Source organism: Jaculus jaculus, chromosome 1 (genome assembly GCF_020740685.1).
Source record: "Jaculus jaculus isolate mJacJac1 chromosome 1, mJacJac1.mat.Y.cur, whole genome shotgun sequence".
NCBI classification, from domain to species: domain Eukaryota; kingdom Metazoa; phylum Chordata; class Mammalia; order Rodentia; family Dipodidae; genus Jaculus; species Jaculus jaculus.
The window spans coordinates 163,705,415-163,717,517 of record NC_059102.1 but is presented as its reverse complement, the minus strand read 5'-3'; positions in this window follow the sequence as shown (position 1 = coordinate 163,717,517).

Sequence of the window (12,103 nt, the reverse complement as noted above, 5' to 3'; positions counted from 1 at the left end):
TGCACTCTCAACCTTTCCGACATCCTGGGCTCTGGGCACTAAGCTCTACTCGGCTTTAGAATCTGCGTGACATCCTGTGCTCTCTGTTTCTCATGCCCAAGTCACCAAGTCCTGCCTTGTAACCAGAGCTTGAAGCAAAAGCCCTCTCTCCAGCAGCCCCAGCGGGCTAGGCTTGGCCACTCATGCCAATATACCAGTTAAAGAGACAAGGAGGGCTGGGAGATGCTCAGTGGGTAGAGTGTGTGCCTCACAGGCATGAGGACCTGAATTTGATCTCCAGGACTAAGTAAATATCAGGCATGGAGTTGAGCGCCTATAATCCCAGGGCTGGCAAGACAGAGACAGGATCCTCAGGGCCTGCTGGCTAGCTAGCCTAGCCTAACTGGTAAGCTCCAGGCCAGTGAGAGTCCTGCCTCACAAAAGGCTCACACACAAAGCTGTTCTCTGGCCTCCACATACACACAAACACACACACACACACACACACACACACACACACACACACACGTACAAACATGTGCCCCCACACATATGAGCACACACACATGCATGCATGCACCATATAGACACACATGCCAAACCAAATCATGACAAGACAAGGAATGATAAGAAGCAGAGAAAGGTTGAATCACTGCACATTGGGAAGAGGAAGAGATAGAGGATAGTGACTCAAGTTCAAGTTGGAGTGCTGATTAATATAAGCTTCAAGTTTAAATACAGGAAGAATTGGGGCAGTGGCTAGAGGAATGCATTATTAAGCAGTCCTGGTCAAGGTGTTGCTCCTAACTCATCACTGTTTCAGCTCTGGTCCTGCAAGGGGCTCCATAAAAAATTGTATGTGGATTGCAAAGATGGCTCAGTGGTTAAGGTACTTGCCTGTAAAGCCTAATGACCCAAGTTCAATTCCTCAGGACCGAAAGGTGGCACTTGCATCTGAAGTTTGTTTGCAGCTGCTGGAGGTCCTAGTGCATGACTTTGATTCTGGCACTCGGGAGGCAGATGTAAGAGGATGGCTGTGAGTTTGAGGCCAGTCTGAGACTACATAGTAAATCCCAGGTCAGCCTGGGCTAGAGCAAGATCCTGCCTCAAAGAAAAAAAAAGGAGGGCTGGAGAGATGGTTTAATGGTTAAGGTGCTTGCCTACAAAGCCAAAGAGCCCAGGGTCCACATAAGCCAGATAAACAAGGTGACACATGCATCTGGAGTTTGTTTTTAGGGCTGGAGGCCCTGTCATGTCCTCTCTTTCTCTCCCTTTCTCTCTTCCTCTCTTACTCTCTCTCTCTCCCTCTCTTTCTCTCTCTCTCTGCTTTACTCTCACACATAAATAACTAAAATAAAATATTTTTTAAAAGGAAGAAGTTAATTAATTACTGTCATCATTCACGGGGACCAATTTGGTCCCTACGAGATGATCTGCTAGAGGACACAGCCTTCCACAATGGATAACTTTTCTAGTCCTGGAAACTGCCTGCAGGCCTTTCTGTTCCTTGTTGGGCCCAAGCAGCTTCTAAGTGCCTGTTACAATTCCACTCTGGGTTTAATCTTAAATCCTTATGAGACCCCTCGGGTCTGAATGGACAGGCCTGAGTCCACACCGTGCACTTGGCAGGTCCAAGTTCACACATGCTGTTCTCTTGCTGGACAGACCCTTCCCAGCCCAGGCTGTATGTGTCCTTTCCTTGGCAAGCCCTTCCTGCGCATGGGCCCTCCTACCCTGCCTGTCATCCGTCACCCTGGTAGAATCTGTCTTCACAAAGGAAACAGATGGATAGCCCTGCGTTGAGGCTCTCTACGCCCCCACCTTTCCAGGCCACACAGACAGGACACTCGGCCGGTCTGCCAGCGTATTCCCAGAGCTCTATGCCAGGACCAAACTTGAGCTATCTTTTTTTGTGTGTTGTTTGTGATTGCCTGTGTGTGTGTGTGTGTGTGTGTGTGTGTGTGTGCATGTGCACACATGCGTGTTATATGCACGTGTGTGTGCAGATGTGTAGGTCCCATATGCGTGCACATAGAAGCTAGAGGAGACTGTTGGGTGTCCTTCCTCCATCACTCATCTGTGTGTTTCCTCGAGACGGAATCTCTCACTGGCCCCAGATCTTGCCATTTCACAAACTCTAGTCCTTCTCTGGTGTCTGCGCCTCACAGAATTGGAATACTAGATACATGTGGCCCTGCCCAGGTTGGGGACTTGAACTTGGGCAGTCTCAGGCCCCTGAGGAAGTGCAGGAAGTGTTCCTACCCACTGAGACATCTCCCCAGCCTCTGCCTTTTTTTAGGGGGGGGCAGTCTCACGTAGCCCAGGCTGGCCTCAAGTTTGCTATGTAGCCATCCACTTCTCCAATACTGAGACTCCAGGCGTGTCCACCATGGTGAGCTTATGCAATTCTGGAGACCAAATACAGAGCCTGGTCAAACTGAGCTATGTCTCCAGCCCCTCAAAGTATCTTGATGGATGGAAAGAAGAGAGAGAGGAGGCCAAAGAGACATCTGGCCACTTAGTTGCATCCTCACTCCATCTGTTCATAAAGCTCCACCCCCGTCTTCTCCCAATGCGCATGTATGTGTGTGTGTGTACATGTGCACATCTATGGTCATGTGGATGTGTGTCTTGTGGGAAAAGGCCATTTCAGGATACAGACCCCCCACCCCCAGGCTGACACAGCAAGACAGCGCAGCTCAGACAGCTTCTGGAGGGGCAGGAAGAGCGACTTCATGCTAACCTCCAGACTGCCCAAAAAGATGCCTGGGAGTGAGCCAATTGTGTTTCCTTCTCAGGAGCCCAGTTCCCACAGCATCTGCCACGCAGGTGGCCTTGCTAGAAAAGCAAGCGGTCTTTGTCCGAGCCACCCAGCACACATTAGCCATATGTGAAAGATGAATCAGATTTCAACCCAGATTTCCACCTGCCTCTTTCCATGGCACGCAGCGTGGGGCCCTGCTCTCGACTTCCAAACACCAACCTGGCTCCGGGCCAACCCTGGCTCCCAGGGAACCCTTCCGAAGTTCAGTCTTGGGTGTTCCTACATGTTTCCCATAAGCCTCCTTGACAAAACCACTCAAAAATGATGATGTTGATGATGTAATAATAATAATAGTAGCACTGGGTACAAAGTATCCACTATGTGCCTGGGAACTGTCTTAAGTTATTTCATAAACTCAGTCCTCACAAGAACCTTATGAGATCAGAACTACTATCAATCACCCCCACGGAAGGAAACTGAGTCACGGAGAGGAGAGGCAACTTCTATAAGTGCACACAGCTTATGCAAAGCAGGCACTGAACGCTGGACATCCTGATGCCAATCTGTGAGCAGAACCATCAGACCTCGCTAGTTGGCATTTCGGGAGAAGCCGTGGGTCTGGTAAAACCATGGCTAGCTAGCGCTGGCTCCCCCATCCACAGAAGGGGAGGAGAGAGCTCCTGCTAGCAGACCGCCAGTCAAATCCCCTCCCCTCCCCCACCGCCAGCTTTGACCTTCATTATCTTAAAATCACTCCTGTGAGTCGGTCATGGTGGCGCACACCTTTAATCCCAGCACTCGGGAGGCAGAGATAGGAGGATCGCCGAGAGTTTGAGACCACCCTGAGACTCCATAGTGAATTCCAAGTCAGCCTGAGCTAGAATGAGACCCTACCTTAGAAAACCAAAAAAAAAAAAAAAAAAAATCACTCATGTGACCCGCCCCACCCCCACAGACTCCAGCGTGCTCTCTGCAGTAAGAGATGCCGGGACCCAGCAGGATAAACCAAGCCCCCACCCCACCCCGGAAAGACGCACTCCAGAGAAAATGGCACCAGGGCGAGGGCAGTGTTTGTGCCTTGTCTCGTCGCCGTGCACCCTGGGCAGGACCCTCCGCAGAACACAGGGCGGTGCAAAGTTCAACCTGTTTGAGTGGTGCTCATCTTGACGGCTGCACTCCGGCTGGTGAACATCCTGGCGTTGAATTTTAACATGAAATATCTTTTTGACACAGCAAGGAGAGCGAAGTCCCTCTGGAGCAGGGAGGCCGGACTTGCAGGAGCTGCAGGGCACATGAAAGGAAGGGAACAGGGCCAGCTGCCCGGTGCTCTCCTTGACCTACTTAGGGCAGATTTGTTCAGTGGGCCAGAGGCAACCCACCTCCTTGGGGCTGGGAGCGGGGATCAGGCAGAAGGGGCTGCCAGCGGGACAGCATGAGAGGGCCAATTAAAGCCACCAGAACACTCAGCCCCAGCCCTGTTGTCCACCCAGCTGGTGCGGGGCCAGCAACCCCCAGCCACTCTCAAACTCCTCCTCCATGGTTCCTATACCCATTTCCTTTTTTAAACTTTATTTATTTGAAAGCGATGGACACAGAGAGAAAGAGGCAGATAGAGAGAGAGAGAGAGAATGGGCGCACCAGGGCCTCCGGCTACTGCAAACAAACTCCAGACACGTGCGCCCCCTTGTTCATCTGGCTAATGTGGGTCCTGGGGAATCTAGCCGCGAACCAGGGTCCTCAGGCGTCACAGGCAAGCGCTTAACTGCTAAGCCATATCTCCAGCCCCATTTCCTTTTAAAAAAAATAGATTTATTTGTTTGTTTATTTATTTATTTGAGAGGAGAGAAAGAGAATGGGCACATCGGGGCCTCCAGCCACTGCAAACAAACTCCAGATGCATGTGCCCCCTTGTGCATCTGGTTTATGTGGGTCATGGAGAATTGAACCTGGATCCTTTGGCTTTGCAGGCAAATGCTTCAACCGCTAAACCATCTCTTCAGCCCCCTATACCCATTTTCACAGAGAGGGAGCCTGCAGCCCAGAGCCATGAAGCCAGACCACCCAGCTGCCTCTGGCAGTCAGAACCACAGCCCAGGTTTGCCCACCTCCTGTCTGGTTTTTCTTTTATTTAATCTTTTTATTTATTTGTGAGGAAAGAGGTGGGGGAGAGAGAGAGAAGGCACGCCAGGACCTTTTGTCACTGCAAACTCCAGATGCCCGAGCCACTTTGTGCATTTGCTTTTATTTTATTTTATTTTATTTTGGTTTTTCGAGGTAGGGTCTCACTCTGGCTCAGGCTGACCTGGAATTCACTATGTAATCTCAGGGTGGCCTCGAACTCTCGGCGATCCTCCTACCTCTGCCTCCCGAGTGCTGGGATTAAAGGCGTGTGCCACCACGCCCGGCTCTGCATTTGCTTTTACATGGGTACTAGGAGACTGAATCAGGCCTGGCAGGATGTGCATACAAGCTCCTTTAACCACGGAGCTGTCTTTCCAGCCCCTGTCTGACCTCTTGAACACCCAGTTTGTCAAGACACACAAGTGACCAGCCATTGCCTACTCCCAGAGGCTAGCAGAGGGGAATGCCCACGAACTGGCCAGAATGCTCCCAGCATGAGAAAGAAGGGCCCTGAGAAATGAGTGTCCCCCTCTGGGAGCTGCAAGGACAGCAGGCAGGAATTGGGGAGACAGGAGTCTGCGAGGGTGACTCTGTATGGAAGTTTGGGGAAAGACACCACTTTCCATCTGGGAAAGCCTGTTGGGGACCTTTGAGCTACATGAGTACAAAACTAGAATCTGGTCCTGAGACAGAGCAGGCCAAGTGGGTGGCATGGGAAAATAAAGGGTGCGGTGACTGGCCTGGGGTTCTCTGGGGAGGTGATGGAGCAGAGGGAACAGACCTGGAGGCTGGGAGAGAGGGGACAGGAGGGACTCATGCAGGAGGAGTGGCAGCCGGTGTGGGACCTGCATGCAGCTCGGCGCTCCCCACATCCCTTTCTCGCATAAGGCTCCCCACATCTCTTTCTCGCATAAGGCTCCCCACATCCCTTTCTTGCATAAGGCTCCCCACATCCCTTTCTCGCATAAGCCTTCCTCGGACAGGAGGGCTGGGCCAAGCCCAGACTGTAGTTCTGAGTCTGGCGAAGGCGTGTGGGTGCCCTGGTTTCATGGCTCTTGGCCTGAGGCTCCACCTCTGGGCACATGGGTATAGGAATATCTAGTTAGAAGAGCTATTGGAAGAATCACAGGTCAGTGCAGGAAAAAGAACACAGAGTAGTTACCAACACATCGAAAGACTCAATGGCCAGGCACTGTCGTCATCACTGTCCCCATCATTCCATCTCTGTCGCCGCCACCACCATCCCCATCCCTATCCTCACTTACTATTACCACCATCACCATGTCATCACCACCTCCTCACCACCGTTACCATCTTCATCACTACCACCATCATCACCCTTCCCGTGACCACCATCAGCATTCCTGACCATCGCCATCATCACCCATCCCATCCCGTTGTCCTCACTGCCATCACTGCCATCCCACACCACCCCTGACCCCTCCGTCCATCCTCATCACTGTCACCATCAGCAGCAGCACCGCAGGCAGCATCCCTTGGTTACTCTTTGAGGAATTCTGAGATGGTAAAGTCAGGGCCATGTCCAGGTAACATTTAGTAAGGATATCAGGACTGTAGCTGATGCTGTTTTGTTTTTTTTTTAATCAGTGGCCCAGTCTTCCAGAACAGCCTTACCCAGGAGTGCAGTAATCTAGAGGGCCTGGAGGAGCTGGAATTATAGGCAGCACACTGGACACAGGGTGGTTAGAGAAGAGGGGGCCCTGCGGGACCATGCCTTCTCATTCTCAAGACAGCCTACAAAGCAGGGAGCCCACGGCCTTCCGCAGACGAGGGGGTAGAAGCTCAGGAAGCCAGATTTGCAGGGAGACTGTGCGGCATCGCGCCTGTGGCCGGCCTGCCTGGCTCTAGTCCTCCTCACACTGTTGGGCAATGGTGCCTGCAACCTGGTCGGTGGGAGACCTATAGCCTGCGACCTGACTCAGAGCACGTGCCTATGATGGGGGTGGTCTAGAGGATTTTCTTGGGCAGTGGGCAGGGAGGGGAACATGCTGGGGATGATTTGGGGAGGGCGAGGCTTATTCAGGTGGGAGGAACAGAAAGGGACAGGAGTAGGGATGGGCATTTCAAGGAGGAGTCAGTGTGCTGTGGGGCAGAGCCAGGCAGCAGCAGGAGGGAAAGACGGCTCTTGGGAGACATGGCTTTGTCTCTGAAGCAGCAGTCAGCCACCTAAAACTCCAGTGATCCAGGATGACATGTGACAGGATGGCAGGCCCCTTCTGGGATTCCATTCTAGGAGTGCTGGTCCATCTCAGAGTGGATCAAAGTGACCAGAGGTTCTGATCCTGTACCAAGAATTTCCTGGGCTGGAGCGATGGCTCTGTGGTTAAGGCTCTTGCCTGCAAACCCTAATGACCTGAGTGAGATTTGCCAGTACCCACATAAAGCCAAATGCACAAAGTGGTACATGCATCTGGAGTTCATTTGCATGAACATCAGCATGCCAGTTCTCTCTCTCTCTGCTTGCAAATAAGATAAAATGAAGGAAAAAAACTTTTTAAGAAATTCCCAAGTTCTTTAAAATCTGAGGATGGAACCCAAGAGCCCTGGAGCCCTGGTCAGATGGAATGTGGCCTCCTCCAGCAGCCTGCCTGGATTTAGCAGCCCTGTCAATTGGAGGGCTTTGCTGAGTCACCCACAGTCAGCTCTCCGGCTTGCCCTTTCTCCTGCCTGGCTTGGGACCAGAGGCAGCTGCTGTCACCACGGGACATCGGGGTTGGGAGGATGCACAAAATCCTGCTCCATATTTCTGCCAGGAAGACAAGCTGAAGCCAGAGTCCGTGTATGGAAGTCATTCCAGTGACACCCCATGACGTTGCCTGAGGCCAGCTCTGGGCAAGGGGCCTGAAGCTTTTTTAGCAGCATGGTCTTCCTCCATCTTTCACCTTTGTCCCTCAACCTTCCTTCTCCCTGGATCTTTGGCTCACCCCTGAGTTCACACCTGGCCACAACTAGACCAACAACTACCACCCCAGTTACACCAGCCTCCCTCTGACCTGAACCCCAGAGCTCCTCCCTCTTCAGTAGGCTTCCCTCCACTCCAGAGACCAAGGTAGGACATCCTTCTAGTTGCTTCCATGCTTTCTCTCCAGTCATGGGGTCAGGTCCTCCATGAATAAACCCAGCTGAGCCCTGGAAGAGGCTAGATGATCCACCATGCTAGTCTCACTCACAAAACTTTATCTTAGACCTTCAGGGGCCGCCACCACTCCAGTCCTCAAACTTCCAATGTTCCCTGGCCCCTGGTGCCCATTTTGCTTCTTATGACAGCGGCCTTCCTTGTTCTCCCAATACCACGTGATCAAAGAAACTTCAGCCACTGCAAACGAACTCCAGACGAATGCGCCCCCTGTGCATCTGGTTTTCGTGGGTCCTGGGGAATCAAACCTGGGTCCCTTGGCTTTGCAGGGAAATGCCTTAATCACTAAGCAAATCCCTCTGGCCCCATCATCAGGATTTGTCTGCCTGGGGACTTGTACTCTCTTCCCCTTGTAAACAAACACGGGCAACACAATTGTGACCGCCAGCTCTCCAACAGTCCCCTGGCTTCCCCACCATGATATAAAGTGTAAACTGTGTCCCCGCCACCCTCCGCTGTCTAGGGCAGACCTTGTGACTAGCTCCCACATGTGTACTAGGAACGGAATCACTTCCAGTCTCAGGCTAACAAGGTCAAGCTCACGTGGATTCGCCATCCTCTCCTCTCTTCCATGGCTTGACACACACAGGCCCAGTGGTATGGGTGACAGGTGCAGAGTCACAGACAGGAGGAAGCTGTGCTCCCAGACGCCACTCAGAGGAGAGCTGCCTGCCAACCAGCAGCACCCATGTGGCACTTTGCCAAGCAAGAAATAAGTTTTTGCACCTATAATCCCAGCACTTGAGAGGTGGACGCCAAAGGCTCAGAGGAGGACTCCATGCACACCTTGAAGTGTTGGCACAAGTGAGGCCGGGTCAGAGAAGGCAGAACTGGGGACAGGGAGGCAGGGAGGCTGCTGAGAGAATTAGACCACTGGGTTCTGATGGCTTATGTTTTCTTAGCGGCATAAGAAGCAAGGCCATCTATTGACAGAGAGGGACAGAGGAGGAGATGGGTAAGTTCGGCAAGAAGAAATGGTATAAAACTAGCTCCTTACTGTGTGTGTAAATGTAAAGATAACAGAAATAACATGCATAGCTGAAATATACCAAGACAGAAAGAAAACAGAACAAGAAAGCTCAGTGGAGCTGGGCATGGTGGCGCACGCCTTTAATCCCAGCACTCGGGAGGCAGAGGTAGGAGGATCATCATGAGTTTGAGGCCACCCTGAGACTACAGAGTGAATTCCAGGTCAGCCTAGACTAGAGTGAGTCCCTACCTAGAAAAAAAACAAACAAAAAAGCGGGGGGGACTGGAAAAATAGCTCTGCAGGTAAAGTTCTTGCTTTGCAACACAAGCGTGGGGAGCTGAGTCTGGATCCTCACCACCCATGTGAAAATGCCAGGCACGGTGGCACGCACTAGTAATCTCAGAGTGGGGGATGGCCAGGGCAGCCTCATTGAGTTACAGGCCAATAAGAGACTTTGTCTCAGAAAGAAGTGGACAGCGTTCCAGACAATGACGCCCAAGGTTGCCCTCTGACCTCCACACTCACAAGCACACACATGTACATGAACACATGTGCTCACACAGAAATGAACACACACATACAAAGGAAAATATGAACTTAACATGGTGGTACACACCTTGAATCCCAGCACTTGGGAGGCTGAGGTAAGAGGACCACCATGAGTTTGAGGCCGGCCCACCCTACAGAGTGAGACCCTCCTTAAAAAAAAAAAGTGGGGGGGACTAGGAGGAAGAAGAAAACTCTGTAAAGCACCCAACATGTCAGTAATCACAACAGATGTGAACAGGTTAAAATTGCTAGTCAGGGGCTGGAGAGATGGCTCAGCAGTTAAGACACTTGCCTGTGAAGCCCAGGGACCCATATTTGATTCCTCAATACCCACATAAAGCCAGGTGCACAAGGTGGCACATGTGTCTGGAATTTGTTTGCAGTGGCTAGAAATCCTGTCACACCCATATTCGTCTTCTCTCTCTCTCTCTGGTTCTCTCCCAAATAAATAAAAAGTATTTTTTAAAATGCTAGTTAAGGGGCTGGAGAGATGGCTTAGTAGTTAAGGCACTTGCCTGAAAAGCCAAAGGACCTAGATTCAATTCCCCAGGACTCACATAAAGCCAGATGTACAAGGCGCGCATGTGTCTGGAGTTCATTTTTAGTGGCTGGAGGCCATGACATGCCCATTCTCTCTCTTTCTCTCTCTCTCTAATAAATAAATAAATAAAATATTTTTAAAATTTTCTAGTTAAAAGTCATGGCTTTAAGCTGGAGTAGTGGTGCATGCCTTTAATACCAGCACCAGGGATGCTAAGGTAGGAGGGTCACTGTGAGTTCAAGGCCTGAGACTCCATAGTGAATTCCAGGTCTGCCTGAGCTAGAATGAGACCCAACCTTGAAAAACAAAAATAACAGTCATGCCTTTGCTTTTAGATTTACCAAAGGAGATGTGAAGCTTATTTGGCAAAGATAAAATATACCACAAGAGGACATATTTACACCAAAATGTTTTCAAGTTTAGAAGTGGTTTTTCAATGGTTAAAACTTTCAATGTCCTCTGAATTCTTTGAGAGATGTGTAAATTATTTTTTAATATTTTATTTATTTATTTATTTGAGAGTAAGAAAGAGGCAGAGAGAGAGGATGGGTGTGGCTAGGCCTCTAGCCACTTCAAGTGAACTCCAGATGTATGTACCACCCTGTGGATCTGGCTTTACATGGGCCTTGGAGAGTCAAACCTGGGTCCTTTGGCTTTGCAGGCAAGTGCCTTAACTGCTAAGCTATCTCTCCAGCTCTAAATTATTTTTTTTTATGAGAGACAAAGAGGGAAAGTATCTGGCTTAAGTGGGTTCTGAAGAGTCATACCTGGGTTCTTAGGCTTTACAGGCAAACACCTTAACCGCTAAGCCATCTCTCCAGCCCTATATTTTTTTAATCAGGACAAAATGGAGGTTGTTTTAAAATCCACCAATGTGGGCTGGAGGATAGCTTAGCAGTTAAAGCAATTGCCTGCAAAGCCAAAGGACCCAGGTTTGATTCCCCGTGACTCATGTTAGCCAGATGCCCAAGGGGGCACAAGTGTCTGGAGTTTGTTTGCAATGGCTGGAAGCCCTGGCATGCCCCATTCTCTCTTTCTCTTTCTTTCCCTCTCTCTCTCTCTCTCTCTCTCTCTCTCTTTCTCTCTCTCTCTCTCCCCCTCTTTCTCTGTCAAATAAATAAATAAATAAAATATTTTTTTTTTAATCCACCAATGTAGGGCTAGATAGATGGCTTAGCATCTGGAGTTCTTTTGCAGTGGCCGGAGATCCTGGTGCATCCATTCTCTCTCTTTCCCCCCGTCCTCTCTCTCTCCCTCTGTCTCTAATAGATAAATAAATAACCCTCCCCCCCCAAAAAAAAATCCACCAATGTACCTCCTCAAATTTTTCTGGAGTCTTTATTAGCTGTTCAAAAGGGATCCAAGGAGGCTCTCAGAAAGGCCCCCTGATACCCACCAAATCTTATCATGGAACTTTAGGGGGTGCCAGCTCAAAGCAAGACTAGCAGAGCCATAACAAAGAGAACAGAACAATGTAGGGCTCCCTGATAAGCCTTCTCCCCTTCCTCTCCCCTTGCCCCGTGTGGCAGAAATAATCAAGTGCAGCCCCCTGGAAGAGCACTGTGATGTATGCAGGATGTGGCCCCAGGGTGAGTCCAAGCAAGGAGGGACCCAGGCAGCCAGCACAGGGTGTAAGGAATGAAGCAGTGAGCAAGAGGGGCCCGGAGCATGCACAGAAGCCACCAGGACTTGCAGAGGGAAGTGTTGGGATGGGAAAACAACAGCAGGCGGGAGGAGTTCTTTCCTCAGCAGACCTGTTCTTCACTAGAGAACACAGGGCTACATCTTCATTCCCACGCCACTGCACACACATGCACTCGTGGACACAGTACATAGCTCATATGCACACAGCTACTATGCGCACGCTCACGTGTATGCTGGTATGCACACACCTGCTGCTCCCTGTTCTTTGGCCCCTGCGCTTGGAGAACTCACTAGCATATCCAGAGGCAGTCTCCTGAGCCCGGCCCAACCTCTCCCCAGACACAGCCCCCGGCTTGCATTGCCCTGCCCCTCGCCAGT